Source organism: Dendropsophus ebraccatus, chromosome 11 (genome assembly GCF_027789765.1).
Source record: "Dendropsophus ebraccatus isolate aDenEbr1 chromosome 11, aDenEbr1.pat, whole genome shotgun sequence".
Lineage (NCBI taxonomy): Eukaryota > Metazoa > Chordata > Amphibia > Anura > Hylidae > Dendropsophus > Dendropsophus ebraccatus.
In genome coordinates this window covers 17,731,816-17,750,460 of record NC_091464.1, presented here as the reverse complement: position 1 = coordinate 17,750,460, position 18,645 = coordinate 17,731,816, and the positions used below count along the sequence as shown (strand labels likewise).

General features: G+C 44.0%; 1 protein-coding gene across 1 annotated transcript in view; it reads left to right on the top strand.

The window, feature by feature from the left end:
* The first annotated feature begins 17,648 nt into the window (after positions 1-17,648).
* Positions 17,649-18,645, top strand: part of LOC138767101 (cryptochrome-1-like) — a 47,549-nt gene continuing 46,552 nt past the window's right edge. Inside the window, exon 1 of the mRNA XM_069944355.1 lies at positions 17,649-17,853. The gene's annotated coding sequence lies outside the window, so the exon portion shown is untranslated. The remainder of the gene's footprint in view (positions 17,854-18,645) is intronic.

Below are 18,645 nucleotides of genomic sequence, written 5' to 3'. Positions count from 1 at the left end.
CTTTGACACAGACCCATCATCGAGCATTTCCAGGAAAGCTTGTTGTCGACAATCAGCCCATGTACAGGGGCCAGCAATAAGCCAACGAAAGTGCAAATGCTTGTTATTCAGCTGATTGGTTCTGTTATGCAGCCCATTCAATGCATGGTTCTCGGACACACAGCTGGCGATTCATTGACTGAGCTGCACAAACAATCCAGTAAAGGCACAGGAAATGAGCATCAATCACAGAGTTCAGTGCTCGCTTGCTGAAGCCATAAAATAGCAATCTTTGCTTGTTTTTAAAGAGTAACTCATTTAAATGTCACTTTTCAGCAGTCAATAAATATCAATAGTGCAAGTGATTTAAAGAAACTCTGTAATAGGTTTTATTAAGGAAAAGAGTTTCCTTCTGACCTTAAAAAGCTGTTTTCCGTTCCGCATTTGCAGACGACCTATTGGTCTACCTCACAAATCCGTTAGTCTCCCTCCCCTCCCTAATGTCCCGGGTGGCGGAATTTGGCTCCTGGTCCAACTTTAAGATCAATTTGACAAAATCGGAGGCATTAGACGTTTCCTTACCCACACAGACGATACTCGCCTTGAAATCTTCTTTCCCGTTCTCCTGGCCTCCACGAGGTATTACATACTTGGGGCATTAAACTCCCCCCCCCCCCCCCCGATCTGTCCTCCTTGTTCTCTGTCAACTTTGCACCTTTATTGGCTCAGTTCCAAAAGGACTTGGAGAGTTGGGACCGTGCCGAGTTCTCCTGGTTTGGGAGGATTAGCATTATAAAAATGACTCTCATGCCCCGTTTGTTATACCTCCTGCAGACCATTCCGATATCCATTCCCTGTTCCTATTTTCGGCAGATCCAGAGGTGTTTCGGGACCTTTGTGTGGGCATCGAGACGGCCTCGTCTCAACAGATTGGTCTTATCTCGCCCTAAACTGCTCGGCGGGGCTGGACTCCCTGACTGCAGACTCTACTACCTCTCTTGTGTCCACGCCCGGGTTCTGGACATGTTCCACAATGAACACAATAAAGTGTGGGTCCGTATTGCCCAAGACCTATCCTCCAAAGCCCTCTCCACCCTACCCTGGACCTGGTCACCTTCCTTATCGGACACTTCTTCCATGTCTTTTTCCACCCGTCACACAATAGCAAGCCTCCACCAAGCTGGACCCGGCAGCTCCTTAGTGGATCGTACTGGCCCCCTACTCCCAATTACAGACCATTCTGACTTCCCGCCTGGGACTTCCACCTCCCCATTCCTGGGTTATACTAAGTCCTCTCCTCTGCGCTTCCACCGGGCTCTCTCCGCCACTGCCCTTCGCCCGCTCTCTGACATTGTACCTGAGAACACGACTGTACCTCGAGCTCCCTTCGCTTACCTCCAACTCCGTCATTTCTATTCAGCCGTCCACAGGGGTAAACAGCTACACCGCTCCCTTACGGATTTTGAAAAACTCTGCCTAGCCCCCTCTTGCCCCCCACATGCCATCTCCACCATCTATGGACTCTTGCTGGCCTCCAGGTCCCAACCCCTTCCTCCCTACTGTGAAAAGTGGGAAAGGGAACTAAACATGAAATTTACTAAAGAACAATGGACCAAATGCTTCTTTCTGACTCATAAGGCTGTTATAGCTACAAGGTCTCAAGAGACATGCTATAAAATCCTCACTAGATGGTACAGGGTCCCGGAGGCCCTCCATAGATGGTACCCAGGGGTCCCCGACGACTGCTAGAGATGCGGCTCTGCTGTGGGGTCTATGGTGCACATTTGGTGGGCTTGCCCCAGGTTACAGCCGTTCTGGCAGCTAGTGCTCCAGCTAATATCGGAAATCACGGGCACCCACGTCCCCCGCTCCCCGGAGGCCACCCTGTTATTTATGTTCCCTATACCCCAGAAGAAATTTAAAAAATCCCTTCTTCGACACTTGCTACAAGCTGCAAAAAACGGTGATCCCGCGACATTGGCAGGCCCCAGATCCGCCGTCTTTAGAAGAATGGTTCGCGGAAGTCTCCCACACCTATCACATGGAAGATTTGCTAGCAGCCATGCCACAAGCATCCACTAAGTGTTCCAGAACATGGCTCCCTTGGCTACAATTCCTGGAATCCCCCAGATATCGCACGGTCACTTCTCCGCCCTCGGGATTAGGCCCTACAGCTCCCCCATGCACCTCACACACGCACCAAGGCTAACGCAGCCCCTCCTCCAGTTGGTCGGACTGTCCGGAGCACTCTGATCCATGCCGCCTCATGATCTGAAGGTGGGTCTATGCTCCTACCCTCTTCCTCTCCCCCCTGCCCCCCCTCCCTCCCCTTCTTCTTTTTCTGACTGTTTTTTGATTCTTCATAATTTTACTGGAGACCCTACGCCTACTATTTGTGCGCCATATTCCCAGATGGGTCCCTAACAACCAATTTAGGTTATGTTATAATTCTACCTCAGGCACCTGCATCCGTTTATAGTTTATGGCACAATGAGGAGCTCTCTGCCGCGCCCAGTAGGGCCCGTGCAGGCAATCTGTCCCCGTGGACGCTTGCGACAGTACCTCTAGTTCCCTAAACCAGACGATTAGTTTATTTATCCCTTTGTTCCTGGCCTGCCTTACATTGAGTGTTTTTGATAGTTTCAGTGATGATCTTAGGTTAATCCTCACATTTGCCACAGTCTTAGACCTTGTTCCTGTTAATCAACGGATACATTTTCCTTTTTCTCTCAGATTTTTTGTCTCTGGTTTCTGTATTCTGTTATGTAAAATCCTAAATAAAAATTCTTGAATATGAAAAAAACTGTTTTCCTACCCCCCCCCACCACCACCACCACCACCACTTCAGAAGAAGCAGGATTTCTGTGTCCATTATGCTCTATGGAGATGGGAGGGGTCAAGGGGGATGAGTGAGCACAGAGAGAAGACAAACAGCCCTGCAAAACACATCATCCTACAATCTTCTCTCACCAAGCTACTAAAATAGCACTGACCTTTCTGACCTCTGAATACACAGTTTTATGTGCCCAGACAGTTTCTAAACTGGACAGCTGCTTGTCTGCTCTCCCTGCTCCCCCTCAGCTCCTCCCCCTCCATAGGTTATAATGGACTCAGAAAACCCGTCTTCACTTTGCTCCCATGTAGTGAAGATGGATTTGCCTGATAATGCACAAATAAGAAGTTTGGGGGGGGAGGCAGGAAAACAGCTTTTTGAGTACAGAAAGAGACTTTTTTGTCTAATGAAACCTATTATAGAGTTTCTTAAAACTGCTTATACTATTAATTTCTGCAAAAAATTTAAATATTTATAAGGCGATCTGACAGCTCATCTATTTTTATAATTACTTGCATTACCTAGAAAACAATTCTCAGTTACCTTTGTCTTATACCTCTGCATTGTGACATTTCTGGAAATGTATATATAAAGGCTGTATTACACAGCCCGAGCTGCGCTATAAATGAGTGTCCATCTCCTAGATCGGGGCTTGTTTACAGAGTTTCAACCGGGAGAGCGTTTGCTAATGCGTCGGCGAGATGGGCCTGACTTGACAAGTAATTGGGGTTGTCAATTGACGTCTCTGTAATAGGGGTTTTAAGTTGACACCTTGTTGTTACCATTCCCAGTGCCAATAAGGTGTGTCCCCTACACAGTCTGATATTACCAGCACTGACTGGTAAGTATCAGAGGAAATAGCCGCACCGTACACTGGAAACAGTAGTTGTCACTTTATCCATACATGTTTAAATCTTTCAAATCCAGCACCAGAAATAACAATATAACAATCCAGAGTAAGAATAAGAATATACCAATCCAGAGTAAGAATAACAATATAACAATCCGGCACCAGAAATAACAATATAACAATCCAGAGTAAGAATAAAAATATACCAATCCAGAGTAAGAATAACAATATAACAATCCAGCGTCAGAATAAGAATATAACAATCCAGAGTAAGAATAAGAATATAACAATCCAGCACCAGAATAAGAATATAACAGTCTAGCACCTGGGGTAACTTATAACAATCTAGCGTCAGAATAAGAATATAACAATCCAGAGTAAGGGTACAAACCCACTTGACGTATTTGCTGCGTGAATTAGTCTTAAAAATAAGCAGGCAAAACGCAGGTTGGCTTTATACAATTGTTCTGCGTTAAAATACGCAATTGTGTATTTTTGAAGCGTGAAGCTTGTTGTTAGCAAAGCATCAGTTGTTAACAACCTGTGCGAAAAACGCATGTAGCTTCACGCTTCAAAAATACGCAATTGCGTATTTTAACAACTGATGCTTTGCTAACAACAAGCTTCACGCTTCAAAAATACACAATTGCGTATTTTAATGCAGAACAATCGTATAAAGCCAACCTGCGTTTTGCCTGCTTATTTTTAAGACTGATTCACGCAGCAAATACGTCAAGTGGGTTTGTACCCTAAGAATAACAATATAACAATCCAGCACCATAAAAGGAATATAACAGTCTAGCACCTGGGGTAACTTATAACAATCCAGCGTCAGAATAGGAATATAACAATCCAGCACCTGAATAACAATCCAGCACCAGAATAAGAATATAACAATCCAGAGTAAGAATAACAATATAACAATCCGGCACCAGAATAACAATATAACAATCCAGTGTCAGAATAAGAATATAACAATCCAGAGTAAAAATAACAATATAACAATCCGGCACCAGAATAAGAATATAACAGTCTAGCACCTGGGATAATTTATAACAATCCAGCATCAGAATAAGAATATAAAAATCCAGAGTGATGGTGTGTTTACACAGAGAGATTTATCCGACAGATTTTGGAAGCCAAAGCCAGGAACAGACCATAAATAGGGAACGGGTCATAAAGGAAAGCCTGAGATTTCTCCACTTTTCAAATCCGTTCCTGGCTTTGGCTTCCAAAATCTGCCAGATAAATTTGCCTGTGTAAACGCACCATTAGAATAAGAATATAACAGTCTAGCACCTGGGATAACTTATAACAATCCAGCACCAGAAAGACAATACAACAATCCAGCACCTGGGTAAGAATATAACAATCCAGCACCTGAATAACAATATACCGTATTTTCCGGCGTATAAGATGACTTTTTAACCCTGAAAAATCTTGTCAGAAGTCAGGGGTCGTCTTATGCGCCGGGTATGGTCGCCCTATACAGTGGGGGGGGGGGCTCAAAAGTGTCCGCATCCCCACTGTATGGGGGAACCATTTAAAAAAAACAAACAGTTAACTCACCTGGGCCCGTTCCCGGCCTCCACGCGTCGTCTTCTCTGCTCCTGTTCCCGGCACAGCCAGTGTGATGTACACTGACTGCGCAAGGGATGCCCGGAGCTCTCTTTAAAATTCAGGGGTCGTTTTATACGCCCAGTCACCTTATACGCTGGAAAATACGGTAATAATCCATCACCTGAATAAGAATATAACAATCCAGCACCTGAATAAGAATATAACAATCCATCACCTGAATAAGAATATAACAATCCAGCACCTGAATAACAATATAACAATCCATCACCTGAATAAGAATATAACAATCCATCACCTGAATAAGAATATAACAATCCAGCACCTGAATAAGAATATAACAATCCATCACCTGAATAAGAATATAACAATCCAGCACCTGAATAACAATATAACAATCCATCACCTGAATAAGAATATAACAATCCATCACCTGAATAAGAATATAACAATCCAGCACCTGAATAACAATATAACGATCCAGCGCCAGAATAACAATATAACAATGTCTTTTTACATGAGTTGAAAAGTAACCAATGTGAAATGTAAATCCTCAGAATTAACTTTGCCAACAGTTTATATTAACACATGAGAAATAATAGGAATGGTTAACCATTACTGGTGCTGAATTTGGCCGATTTTGGATTCTGCTACGCTGGCTTTCCACCATACATCCAGGCACCCTCCACAGCTGAAACCCATCAGGGGGAATAAAGAAGCTGTGCTGTGGATCTTGCAGTCATACATTTCCTGGAGAAATAACAGAGGGACAGTACAACCGAGGATTCTAAAATGATTTCATTCTAACACTAATATGCTGTGGTGTCACTGAGATCAGATGAGATTGCTTATACCTAGTCACTACTAAACTACCCATACATTACATCGGGTTAATGTTATAGGGGTGTGCTTTCTCACCACAGCTGCCTGATCTTCACTTAAAGGGAAGTCTGGCAAAAAATATACACTTATGGGAATTCCTCTAAAGTGCTTTTTTCCCTGCACTTACTAATGCATCGAGGCTTCACTTCCTGGATAACATGATGATGTCACTTCCTGGATAACATGGTGATGTCACTTCCTGGATAACATGATGATGTCACTTCCTGGATAACATGGTGATGTCACTTTCTGGATAACATGGTGATGCCACTTCCTGGATAACATGATGATGTCACTTCCTGGATAACATGATGATGTCACTTCCTGGATAACATGGTGATGTCACTTCCTGGATAACATGGTGATGTCACTTCCTGGATAACATGGTGATGTCACTTCCTGGATAAACATGGTGATGTCACTTCCTGGATAATTTTTTGGAACACAAAGCTCGAGTCATTAGAGCAGCATGTCAAAAGTTTTGATTGGTCCAGGTCTGAGTGATCACCCCTGACCAATCGGGAGAAGTCTGTGCTCTGTGTCATGTGATGAGTCAGACTCAAAATAACCGTCTATGAGCCCATCTCTTTTCCTGACACGTTTTCACGTTTCACTGACGCTTGTTTTCGCTATCGGTAAGGGTGTGAACACTCAGACCCAGACCTATGAAAACGTTTGAAACGTATGAAAAAAGTGTTACTGTCCTTTACATATTGTATTGCAGAAATTAAAAGTACAAGCAATTATACTCTGTCATAGGTTTTATTAGGCAAATAAGCCTCTTTCTGTAGACTTGATGCTTGGAATTAGGGCAAACCTCACCTGATCTGGAGACAAGAATGGTGCTGTCTCTGGAAGAAAGTGACCATAATGTGTAACACTGGATAAACTCTTTAAGGAGCCTCAACTTTTTAGCAATTTTCAATTGACTGGAGGCAAATTTCTTAATCTAATGTTTGTGCAGCAGTTGCATATAACCAGCAGATGGAGTGATACTGACTTCAGTGATGTCTACTACTACTGACCTATATACCACAATCACAAGTGAAAGCATTCCCACACAGCACACTCTGTTCTACCAGCAGAAAGAAATCTCCTTTCACAGTTCAGTTAGCTTTGTGTCATATGACCCCTGGAGAAAAGAAGTCTGTATTGTTTGCCAATTCTCTGCGGGGAATAAATAAAAAAAAAAAAAGGAAACTGAAAAATGATTTCACCTTTAGGCCAAGTTTACAAAACGGCCGGTGTTACTGAAGATCATCCTGACCGGTACTGCAGTACCAGTAAGATGATCATCACTTCTGCTGAATTCGGGTGCGGGCGCATCAGTGTGCGCCCACATCCAAATTCCCCGCTCCACGCAATGGAGCGCGTGGCCGGAGCCGCCTGTTCCATTGTGTAAACTGACATGTCAGTTTTTTGCGGGGCCGCTAGCGATCCTGGCCAGAGTGTATACTATGGGGGAGATTTATCAAACATGGTGTAAAATGAAACTGGCTCAGTTGCCCCTAGCAACCAATCAGATTCCACCTTTCATTCCTCACAGACTCTTTGGAAAATGAAAGGTGGAATCTGATTGGTTGCTAGTGGCAACTGAGCCAGTTTAACTTTACACCATGTTTCATAAATCTCCCCAATATGTGTATACATTCTGGCCATGATTCCATAGGCGGCAGCACAATGTAAGTTTCGTATTAATCACAGCCGTTGTTGCAAATCGACAACAACGGCCATGATTAACCCCTTCGTGCTGCAGCTAGTTTGGACCTTAATGACCAGGCTAATTTTTCAAAATCTGACCTGTCTCACTTTATGCTCTTATAGCTCAGTGATGCTTTAACGTATGCTAGCGATTCTGAGATTGTTTTTTCGTGACATATGGCACTTTATGTTAGTGGCAAAATTTGGTCACTACTTTGTGTGTTTTTTGTGAAAAACATCAAAATATCATGAAAAATTAAAAAAATTAGCATTTTATGAACTTTTAAATTCTCTGCTTCTAAAAAAAGAAAGTCGTAGCACATAAATTAGTTACTAAGTCACATTACCAGTATAATGAGCATTTTAACCCTACAGGGGCTGGAGGAAAGTATTCACAATTAGGCAGTAAAAAAATAGAAAATTTTAATTTCCCAATAATATATACGTTTAGATTAAAGTTTCTCATTTTCAAAAGGAATATGAGACAAAAAGCACCCCAAAATTTGTAATGCAGGTTCTCTTGAGTACAACGGTACCCCATATGTGGGCGTAAACCACTGTATGGGCACACAGCGGGGCTCAGAAGGAAGGGAGCGCCAATTAGCTTTTCCAATGCAAATTTTGCTGAAGAAGTTTCTGAGCGCCAGGTGCGTTTGCAGTGCCCCTGTAGTGTCAGCAGAGAGAAAACCCCCCATAAGTCACCCCATTTTGGAAAGTACACCCCTCAAAGAATTCATCTTGGTGTGTGGTGACCATTTTGACCCCACAGGTATTAGAGGAAAGTATTCAAAAGTAGACAGTAAAAATGAAAAACTCTAATTTTTCCAATATTATGTTCTTTTAGTTTGAAATTTCTCAATTTTATGAGGAACAAGAGGAAAAAAGTACCCCAAAATTTGTAACGCAGGTTCTCCTAAGTGAAAAGGTACCTCATATGTGGGCATAAACCACTGCATGGGCACACAGGAGGGCTCAGAAGGAAAGGAGCGCCAATTAGCTTTTTCAATGCAGATTTTGCTGAAGAAGTTTCCGAGCGCCAGGTGCGTTTGCAGAGCCCCTGTAGTGTCCGCAGAGTAAAATCTCCCAATAAGTCACCCCATTTTAGAAAGTGCACCCCTCAAAGAATTTATTTTGGGGTGTGGTGAGCATTTTGACCCCACAGGTATTTGAGGAAAGTATTCAAAAGTAGACAGTAAAAATGAAAAACTCAATTTTTTCCAATAATATGTTCCTTTAGTTTGAAATTTCTCAATTTCTCGAGGAACAGGAGAGAAATGTCACCCCAATATATGTAAAGCAGGTTCTCCTGAGTAGAACGGTACCCCATATGTGGGCATAAACCACTGCATGGGCACACAGCGGGGCTCAGAAGGGAAGGAGCGCCAATTAGCATTTTCAGTGCAGATTTTTCTGAAGAAGTTTCTGAGCGCCAGGTGCGTTTGCAGAGCCCCTGTAGTGTCAGCAGAATAGATTCCCCCCAAAAGTCACCCCATTTTGGAAAGTGCACCCCTCAAAGAATTCATCTTGGGGTGTGGTGACCATTTTTACCCCACAGGTATTAGAGGAAAGTATTCAAAATTGGCCAGTAAAAATGAAAAACTCGAATTTTTCCAATAATATGTTGGTTTAGTTTGAAATTTCTCAATTTGACGAGGAACAGGAGAGAAAACGTACCCCAAAATCTGTAACGCAGGTTCTCCTGAGTACAACGGTACCCCATATGTGGGCATAAACCACTGTATGGGCACACAGCAGGGCTCAGAAGGGAAGGAGCGCCAATTTACAGGAGCAAAACCGCAGCTAGTAATGGTTATTAGAATAGCGCAGTTACTAAAATAAAATAAAAGAAATGAGATTACAGGTAATGTGGGGTGGTTACGGGCAACCAGGGGTGATTATGGGTAACCTGAGGTGGTTAAAGGTAATCTGGGGTGGTTACGGACAACATGGGGTGGTCACGGGCAACCTGCTGTGGTTACGGCAACCTGGGGTGGTTACAGGCAACGTGGGGTGGTTACGGGCAACGAGGGGTGGTTATGGGCAACGTGTGGTGGTCACGGGCAACCTGCTGTGGTTACGGCAACGTGGGGTGGTTACAGGCAACGTGGGCTGGTTACAGGCAACGTGGGCTGGTTACAGGCAACGTGGGCTGGTTACGGGCAATCTGCTGTGCTTACAGACAATCTGGGATGGTTACGGGAAACGTGGGGTGGTTAGGGGCAACCTGCAGTGCTTACAGACAATCTGGGGTGGTTACGGGCAACGTGGGGTGGTTACGGGCAACCTGCAGTGCTTACAGACAATCTGGGGTGGTTACGGGCAACGTGGGGTGGTTACGGGCAACCTGCAGTGCTTACTGACAATCTGGGGTGGTTACGGGCAACGTAGGGTGGTTACGGGCAATGTGGGGTGGTTACGGATAAACTGAAATTCTTATAGGCAATCTGGGGTGGATACCTGTAATCTGGCATGGGCACCGCAATCTGGAGGGGGTCATTGGCAATTTGGGGTGGTCAGAGGTGCCGTGGCGTGGTCAGAGGCGACGTGCGGTGGTCAGAGGCGACGTGCGGTGGTCAGAGGCGACGTGCGGTGGTCAGAGGCGACGTGCGGTGGTCAGAGGCGACGTGCGGTGGTCAGGGGCATCGTGGCGTGGTCAGAGGCAACGCGCGGTGGTTACGTGCAATCTGGGGGGGGTTACATGTAATCTGGCATGATTACGGGGAACCTGGGGGGGTTATGTGCAACCTGGAAGGGTTACAGACAATCTGGGATTGTTACTGATAAACTGAACTGCTTATAGGTAATCTGGGGTGGGTACATGTAATTTGGGGTGGTTACGGGCAATCGGGAGGGGGTCACTGGCAATTTGTGGTGGTTATGGGCAACTTGCGGTGGTTACGGGCAACGTGCGGTGGTTACGGGCAACGTGCGGTGGTTACGGGCAACGTGCGGTGGTTACGGGTAATCTGGGGAGGGGTTAGGGGTAATTTGGGCGTAAACTGCAATTATTACTATAATAAAAAGTGTGTGTTTTATTTTTTTGTATGTTTGTCACTTTTTGTACTTTACACATTCATTTTCACTGTATTACTATGATTACTGTGATATTTTCTATCTCAGTAATCATAGTTCAGTGACAGAGACCAAATTGGTCTCTGTCACTTTAAATTTTCAGAGCTTGGCTGGTTGTGGAGCGCATGCGCACTTCATAACCAGCCAGGACGTCGAGGAGGAAGGAGCTCCAGGAGCAGGTGAGTATATGGGGAAGGGGGGGGGGTGACTGGGGGACGGGGTGACAGGGGGGGTGGGGGGCGACTTGGGGGGTGGTGGGACATCACTTTTTATCCCCTGTCACCAATCATTCATGGTGACAGGGGATAAAAAGTGCCGGGAGCACATGGTACAAGCGATCAGCGGTATATAGTATATACCGCTGATCGCTTGTACCGGGACCCCACAGGGGGGTCCCCGATGACTGCCCCATGCTCTCCGCTACCTCCGGTGGCGGAGAGCATGGGGCTTTCATTCATTTTAACTTTTCCATCGCTGTGAACCGACATTAGTCGGTTCACAGCGATGGCGGCGGCCATCTTGGAAATGATGGCCGCCGGGGGAGGGGGGTTAGTGATCGCCCTACTAGGGGGGGCTGATCTGAGGTCTGGGGGACACTTATTTCATCTCCCCCCGCCGTAGATTCACGGTGGGGGGAGATGAAAGGCGGCGGCGGCACCGGTAATCTCCTTTTCCGAAGGCCGCCACTATAACGTTAATAGCGGCGATCGTCGGTAAGGGGGGGCCGGGACGGACCCCACACACTGCCTCAACCCCTCAGCTACCTCCGGTAGCCGGGGGGATGGGGTGGGGGCCGTCCCGGCCCCGTAGCCTTATTCTCTGCCATCGCCGTAAAAAGCTGATGGCAGCAGAATAAGGACCCTTAGTGACCGCCGTAAAAAGCCGTATCGGCGGTCACTAAGGGGTTAATATGAAACTTACGTTGTGTAAACATAGCTTTAGGGAGCGTTCACACGTTCAGGATCTGCAGCAGATTTGATGCTGTGTTCAGTTATTTAGTTACATTGATATAAAATCTGTTGTGGATCCTGTACATGTGAACGCACCCTAAGGGTAGCTTCACTCACACCGTATCGCAGCGTATTTTCTGCTGCGATACGCAGCAGATACGCAGCAGATTAGATATAAATAACTGAACAGAGCATCAAATCTGCACCATCAAATCTGCTGCAGATCTGCTGCGTATTTGCTGCGTATACGGTATGTGTGTTTGTACCCTTAGGGTACAAACTCACTGGGCGGATCCACAGTAAGTTTCTCGCAGCGAGACCCGCTGCGGATCCCTGCCCTGTACACATATGGGCAGACAAACTCGCAGCAGGATGCACATCCCGCTGCGAGTTTGTCAGCAGTCCACCCTGTTAACCCCCTGACAGCTGGAGCGTATACGTCACTGGGTCCCCGCTCCGGCTTGCTTCGGGGCTCCCTGTGTCTTCACGTTCCCGCTCAGCGGGACGTGCCGGGAACCCCCGAAGCAAGCCGGAGCAGGGATCAGGTGATGTATACACTCCAGCCGGCAAGGGGGGGGGGGAGTGGTTTATGGGGCGGGCTGCTGACAAACTCGTAGTGGGATGTGCATCCCTGCTGCGAGTTTGTCTTCCCATATGTGTACAGGGCAGGGATTCGCAGCGGGTCTCGCTGCAAATTCGCCCACTGAGTTTGTACCCCGAGGCTGGGTTCACACTACGTATATTTCAGTCAGTATTGTGGTCTTCATATTGCAACCAAAACCAGGAGTGGATTAAAAACACAGAAAGGCTCTGTTCACACAATGGTGAAATTGAGTGGATGGCCGCCATATAACGGTAAATAACTGCCATTATTTCACTATAACAGCCGTTGTTTTAAAATAACAGCAAATATTTGCCATTAAATGACGGCCATCCACTCAATTTCAACATTGTGTGAACAGATCCTTTCTGTGTTTTAATCCACTCCTGGTTTTGGTTGCAATATGAGGACCACAGTACTGACTGAAATATACGTAGTGTGAACCCAGCTTACACTGTATACTGATAAAAAAAAAGTTTTTTACTTAATGGCTATGTTCACACACTGTATTTTGCTACAGTTTGTGTGTTTCTGACCAAAACACTATGGGGGAGATTTATCAAACATGGTGTAAAGTGAAACTGGCTCAGTCGCCCCTAGCAACCAATCAGATTCCTCCTTTTATTTTCCAAAGAGTCTGTGAGGAATGAAAAGTGGAATCTGATTGGTTGCTAGGGGCAACTGAGCCAGTTTCACTTTACACCATGTTTGATAAATCTCCCTCTATGTGTAAACTGCCTAAGGGTAAATTCACACGGACGGATCCAGCTAATCCGCAGCTAATCCGCAATACACGTATTAATAATAATAAGAATAATATGTGTATTGCGGATTAGCTGCGGATTTCTTGTGTGAGACTCCCGGCGGATCCGTCCGTGTGAATTTACCCTAACAGTGGGTTCACAAATACTGTATCGCAGTGGATTTGATGGTGCGGATCCGCAGCAGATCCTCCACAGATTTTATCTAAATAACTGAACACAGCATCAAATCTGCTGCGGATCCTGTAAAATAACAGTTGTTGTTTTTAATTTCAATGATTCCCATAAAAAAGCTAATACAAACAACGGCCGCTGTTCACACAATGCATAGAAAAATGGCCGTTATTCGCAGCAGCTGTCAACTTAACGTTCATGAAATTTACCAGAAGACATTATTTTGCGAACAACTGTCATTATTTTAAGTTGTTCACACACAGATTTAATTTTGGCCTCCCTTTCACCGTCTTTTTAAAGGGGTAGTTTAGCACATGAAAAAATAATTCTTGCAAACTTAATGGGGCCAGAAAGTGCCAGAGATTTGTAATTTACTTCTATAAAAAAAAACTCAAGGACATTACTTCTCAGCTGCTTTATGTCCTGCAGGAAGTGGTATTCTGGAGAGCAGGAGGGGTTTTCTGTGGGGATTTACTGCTGCTCTGGACAGTTCCTGTCTCGTACAGAGGTGGCAGCAGAGAGCACTGTGTCAGACTGAAAAAAATACACCACTTCCTGCAGAACATACAGCAGCTGATAAGTACTGGAAGACTTGAGATTTTTTTTTTTTATTAAAGTAAATTGCAAATTTCTGGCACTTGCTGGGATCAGTTGATTTGATACAAGTTTAATAACAAACATTTAGTGGACTTTTAAAAACAGCCATAATTAAACCTAAACTGTAATAATGGGCGTCAAAGTATGCTAAACATCTGTTCCCTGTTTGCTCAGTATTTTGCAACCAAAACCAGAAGTGGATTGAAAACACAGAAAGGCTATGTTCACACACTGTTGAAGGTTGAAGTTGATGGCGGCTAATAATTGCTGTTATTTAAATAATAAAACGTTCGTTATTTGCCATTAAATGACGGCCATCCACTCAATTTTTCAAACAGTGTGTGAACATAGATTTTCTGTATTTTTAATCCATTCCTGCAGCATGTCATTAACCCCTAAAAAACGCTGCGATTGTGGCGCGACCGCGGCGTTTAAGTGTTAGTGACAGGGGCAGTCCCCTGTCACTTACCGATCTGGACCCCGATCGCTGTATCGGACTGCCGGAGGTCTCTTACCTTCCACCGTGCGGTCCAATCGGCTTTCTGCTCATTGAGTCTGCCACCAGCAGGCTCAACGAGCAGAACGCCTATAACACTGATCAATGCTATGCTTAAGGGTCCATTTACACAGAAAGATTATCTAACAGATTATCTGCCAAAGATTTCAAGCCAAAGCCAGAAACAGACTATATACAGAGATCAGGTCATAAAGGAAAGCCTGAGATTTCTCCTCTTGTCCAATCCATCCCTGGCTTTGGCTTTAAATCTTTGGCAGATAATCTGTCAGATAATCTTTCTGTGTAAATGGACCCTTATGGTCCTTTCACACGGGGCAATTATCGTTCGTTTTCGGTCAAAATCGAACGATAATCTTACGTGTAAACGCTGCAAACGATCAAACGACGAGTGAGAAATCGTTCATTTTGATCTTTCAACATGTTCTTAAATCATCGTTGATCGTTCGCAAAAAATTTGCAGATCGTTCAGTGTAAACATTCTTTCAACGATTTCCCCTATGTGTGAGATAGGCTTAAACGATCGCATAGCGAATTTTCCGTACGATGTATCGTTCCATCTAAACGCTGATCGTTATAAAAAAAACATTGTTCATTCAAAATCGTTAATCGTGCGATCGGGCAAATTATCGCACCGTGTAAAAGTACCATAATGCTACGTTTACACGAAGCGATTATCGGGCGAATTTTCGCGATAACGATCGAATTCGAACGATAAGCGTACGTGTAAACGCGGCGAACGATCGAAAAATCGTTCATTTTGATCTTTTAACATGTTCTTAAATCGTCGTTCGTCGTTCGCAAAAAATGCGCCGATCGTTCCATGTAAACAGTCGTTCACTGATTTTACCTATGTGTGAGATAGGCTTAAGCAATCGCAAAACGAATTTTCTGTACGATATATCGTTCCATCTAAATGCTGATCGTTATAAAAAAGAAATCGTTACTTCGAAATCGTTAATCGTGCGATCGGGCGAATTATCGCTCCGTGTAAACGCAGCATTATGGTGCGTTTACACATGCAGATTTATCTGACAGATTTTTGAAGCCAAAGCCAGGAACAGACCATAAACAGGGAACGGGTCATAAAGGAAAGACTAAGATTTCTCCTCTTTTCAAATCCATTCCTGGCTTTGGCTTCCAAAATCTGTCAGATAAATCTGCCTGTGTAAACGCACCATTATGCTGGGTTTACGCGATTATCGTTCGAATTTGCACGATAACGAACGAATTCGAACGATAATCGTATGTGTAAACGCAGCGAACGACCGAACGACGAGCGAGAAATCGTTCATTTTGATCTTTTATCTTGTTCTTAAATCGTCGTTCGTTGTTCGCAAAAAATTCGCCGATCGTTCCGTGTAAACAGTCGTCGCGCGAAAGTCCGGTCGCCCGCAGCCCGGCCCGCCGCTCATCCGCAGCCCCTGCATCGGCTCGATTGCCACCCCCGCCGCCCTGATCGCTACCCCTGCCGCCGCCCCGGGAATTTCAAACGGCTCCTCTTCAGCCAATCAGTGCTCCTCTTCAGGAGGATTTCGAAGACCTGCTACGCGGAGCAGGTAACGTATGCTCGTGGCGGGGGCGATCGGAGCGGTGGCGGGGGGGGGGACGGATCGGCGGCGGGTGATCGGGGCGGCGATCGGAGCGGCGGGGGTGGCGATTGGTGCAGCGCAGGGGGCTGCGGTTGACCGTGGGGCCGGGCTGCGGATGACCGTGGGGCCGGGCTGCGAGCGGGGGGCCGGGCTGCGGGCGGGCCAGGCTGCGGGGCGTGCGATTGCAAAACCATCGCTAAACGATTTTTCCGTACGATATATCATACCGTCTAAACGCTAATCGTTATGAAAAAAAATCGTAACTCCGACATCGTTAATCGTACGATCGGGCCAATTATCGTTTTGTGTAAACCCAGCATTAGGCATAGCATTGTACAGAGTCTGCAATCTAATGATTGCAGGTAAAATGTGTAAAAAAAAAAGTTTAAATACATATAATAAAATATATATACTTATAAATACCCCAAAGCCCCTCCCCCAATAAAAGTTAAAATCACCCCCCCCTTTCCCATTATATAAATAAAACATATAAAAATAAATAAATAAACATATAATATACCGTAGTATAATTGCATAATTGTCCGATGTATTAAAATATAACAAGCGTCCTCGCGAACGGCGTAAACAAAAAGATGGAAAAAAGTGCCAGGATTGCAGCTTTTTTGTTATATTAAATATCAAAAAATGTATTAAAAAATTGATCAAAACGTCCAAGCTACACAAATAGGGTATAAATAAAAACTAGAGATCATGTTGCAAAAAATTATGCCCCATACAGCCCCGTAGGTGAAAAAATTTGCGTCACAATAGGGCCACTTTATTAATAAATAATTGCAAAAAAAAAGGATTTATTAAAAAAACAAATAACTGAGAACCTGTGTAACCTGCATATGGTTGTGTTCAGACTGACCTATAGAGTAATGGTATCATGTCGCTTTTACCATATAGTGCATTACGTAGACACAGGAACCCCCCAAACGTTACCATATTGCATTCTTATTTACGATTTCACCTATTTATATCTTCATAAATAATATATTTGGGGTTCCATCATACATGTTATGGTAAAATGAAAGACGCCATTACACAGTACAACTATTCCTGTAACAAACAAGCTATTACATGGCCTGTAGATAGAAAACTGAAAGTGCTAGAGCTCTTAGAAGGGAGGAGGAAAAACAAAACACAAAAATGACAATTTGCACGGTCCACTGGGTCATTTTGGGCCTGGTCCTCAAAGGGTTAAACTTGGTTGCATCATGTCTTTCAATGTTGATAACGGTCCAAACACTTTCAGGGGACGTGAATGTTTTTATAAGACCCTATTCACATTCATTTTACTAATGAGTAAATTTCCCCCTCGCCGCCACAGTATTTTTTTCTTAAAGTAACGTTTAGTTTATAGACTTACAGCATCTATTAGTTTTGATCTTTTATATAATAATTATCCGACTTGTTTCTGTTAAATATTGCCATTGTATTCAGGGTAAATGAAGTCATGCTAGTCATGTGATTTGATTTTAAGGCTACATCTTGCAGTTCTCTTCCCTTTGTGTATGCCAAGTAGCCTCCAGTAATAGCCAGGCCATTATGCCATCTATTCAGTATAGCAGCAGCTGCTGACTGACAAGACCTGTTTTTGCTCCTGAGGAGGGGGAGGGATGTGACCCCTCCCCATGTGTCCAGCTTAGAGCTGGGAGGGGGGAGCATTCCACTCTATATAGACCCACATTGCTGAAGTATTTGCTTCCTCCCTGCATGTATGGCGGACATATACACATAAAGCTGGAGACTTACAGGAGCATACTGTAAGTATTGCATGGACTATATTTTTATTGGATAGCTGTATTTTCATCTAAAGTAAATTAGTTGTTTTTGTTTTTTGTGTTTCATATTGAAGACTGTTGCAGAGTTTTTTGAGAAAGCCCCTACTATTCTGTAGATGGCCCCCATGTCATATCAATGTTGTGATTGCAGATTCTATCACAAATGCTGGATAATATGGTACAGAATAGATATAATACAATATAGGATGTGTACAATACAGTACAGGATAGATATAATACAGTACAGGATGCATATAATACAGTGCAGGATAGATATAATACAGTGCAAGATAGATATAATACAATATAGGATGTGTACAATACAGTACAGGATAGATATAATACAGGATACATATAATACAGTGCAGGATAGATATAATACAGTACAGGATGCATATAATACAGTACAGAATAGATATAATACAATATAGGATGCGTACAATACAGTACAGGATAGATATAATACAGGATACATATACAGTGCAGGATAGATATAATGCAGTACAGGATATATATAATACAGTACAGGATGCATATAATACAGTACAGGACAGATATAATACAGTACAACATGCATATAGTACAGGACAGATATAATACAGTACAACATGCATATAATACAGGACAGGACAGATATAATACAGTACAACATGCATATAATACAGGATAGATATAATACAGTACAGGATAGATATGATACAGTACAGGATAGATATAATACAGTACAGGATAGCTATAATACAGGACAGGATGCATATAATACAGTACAACATG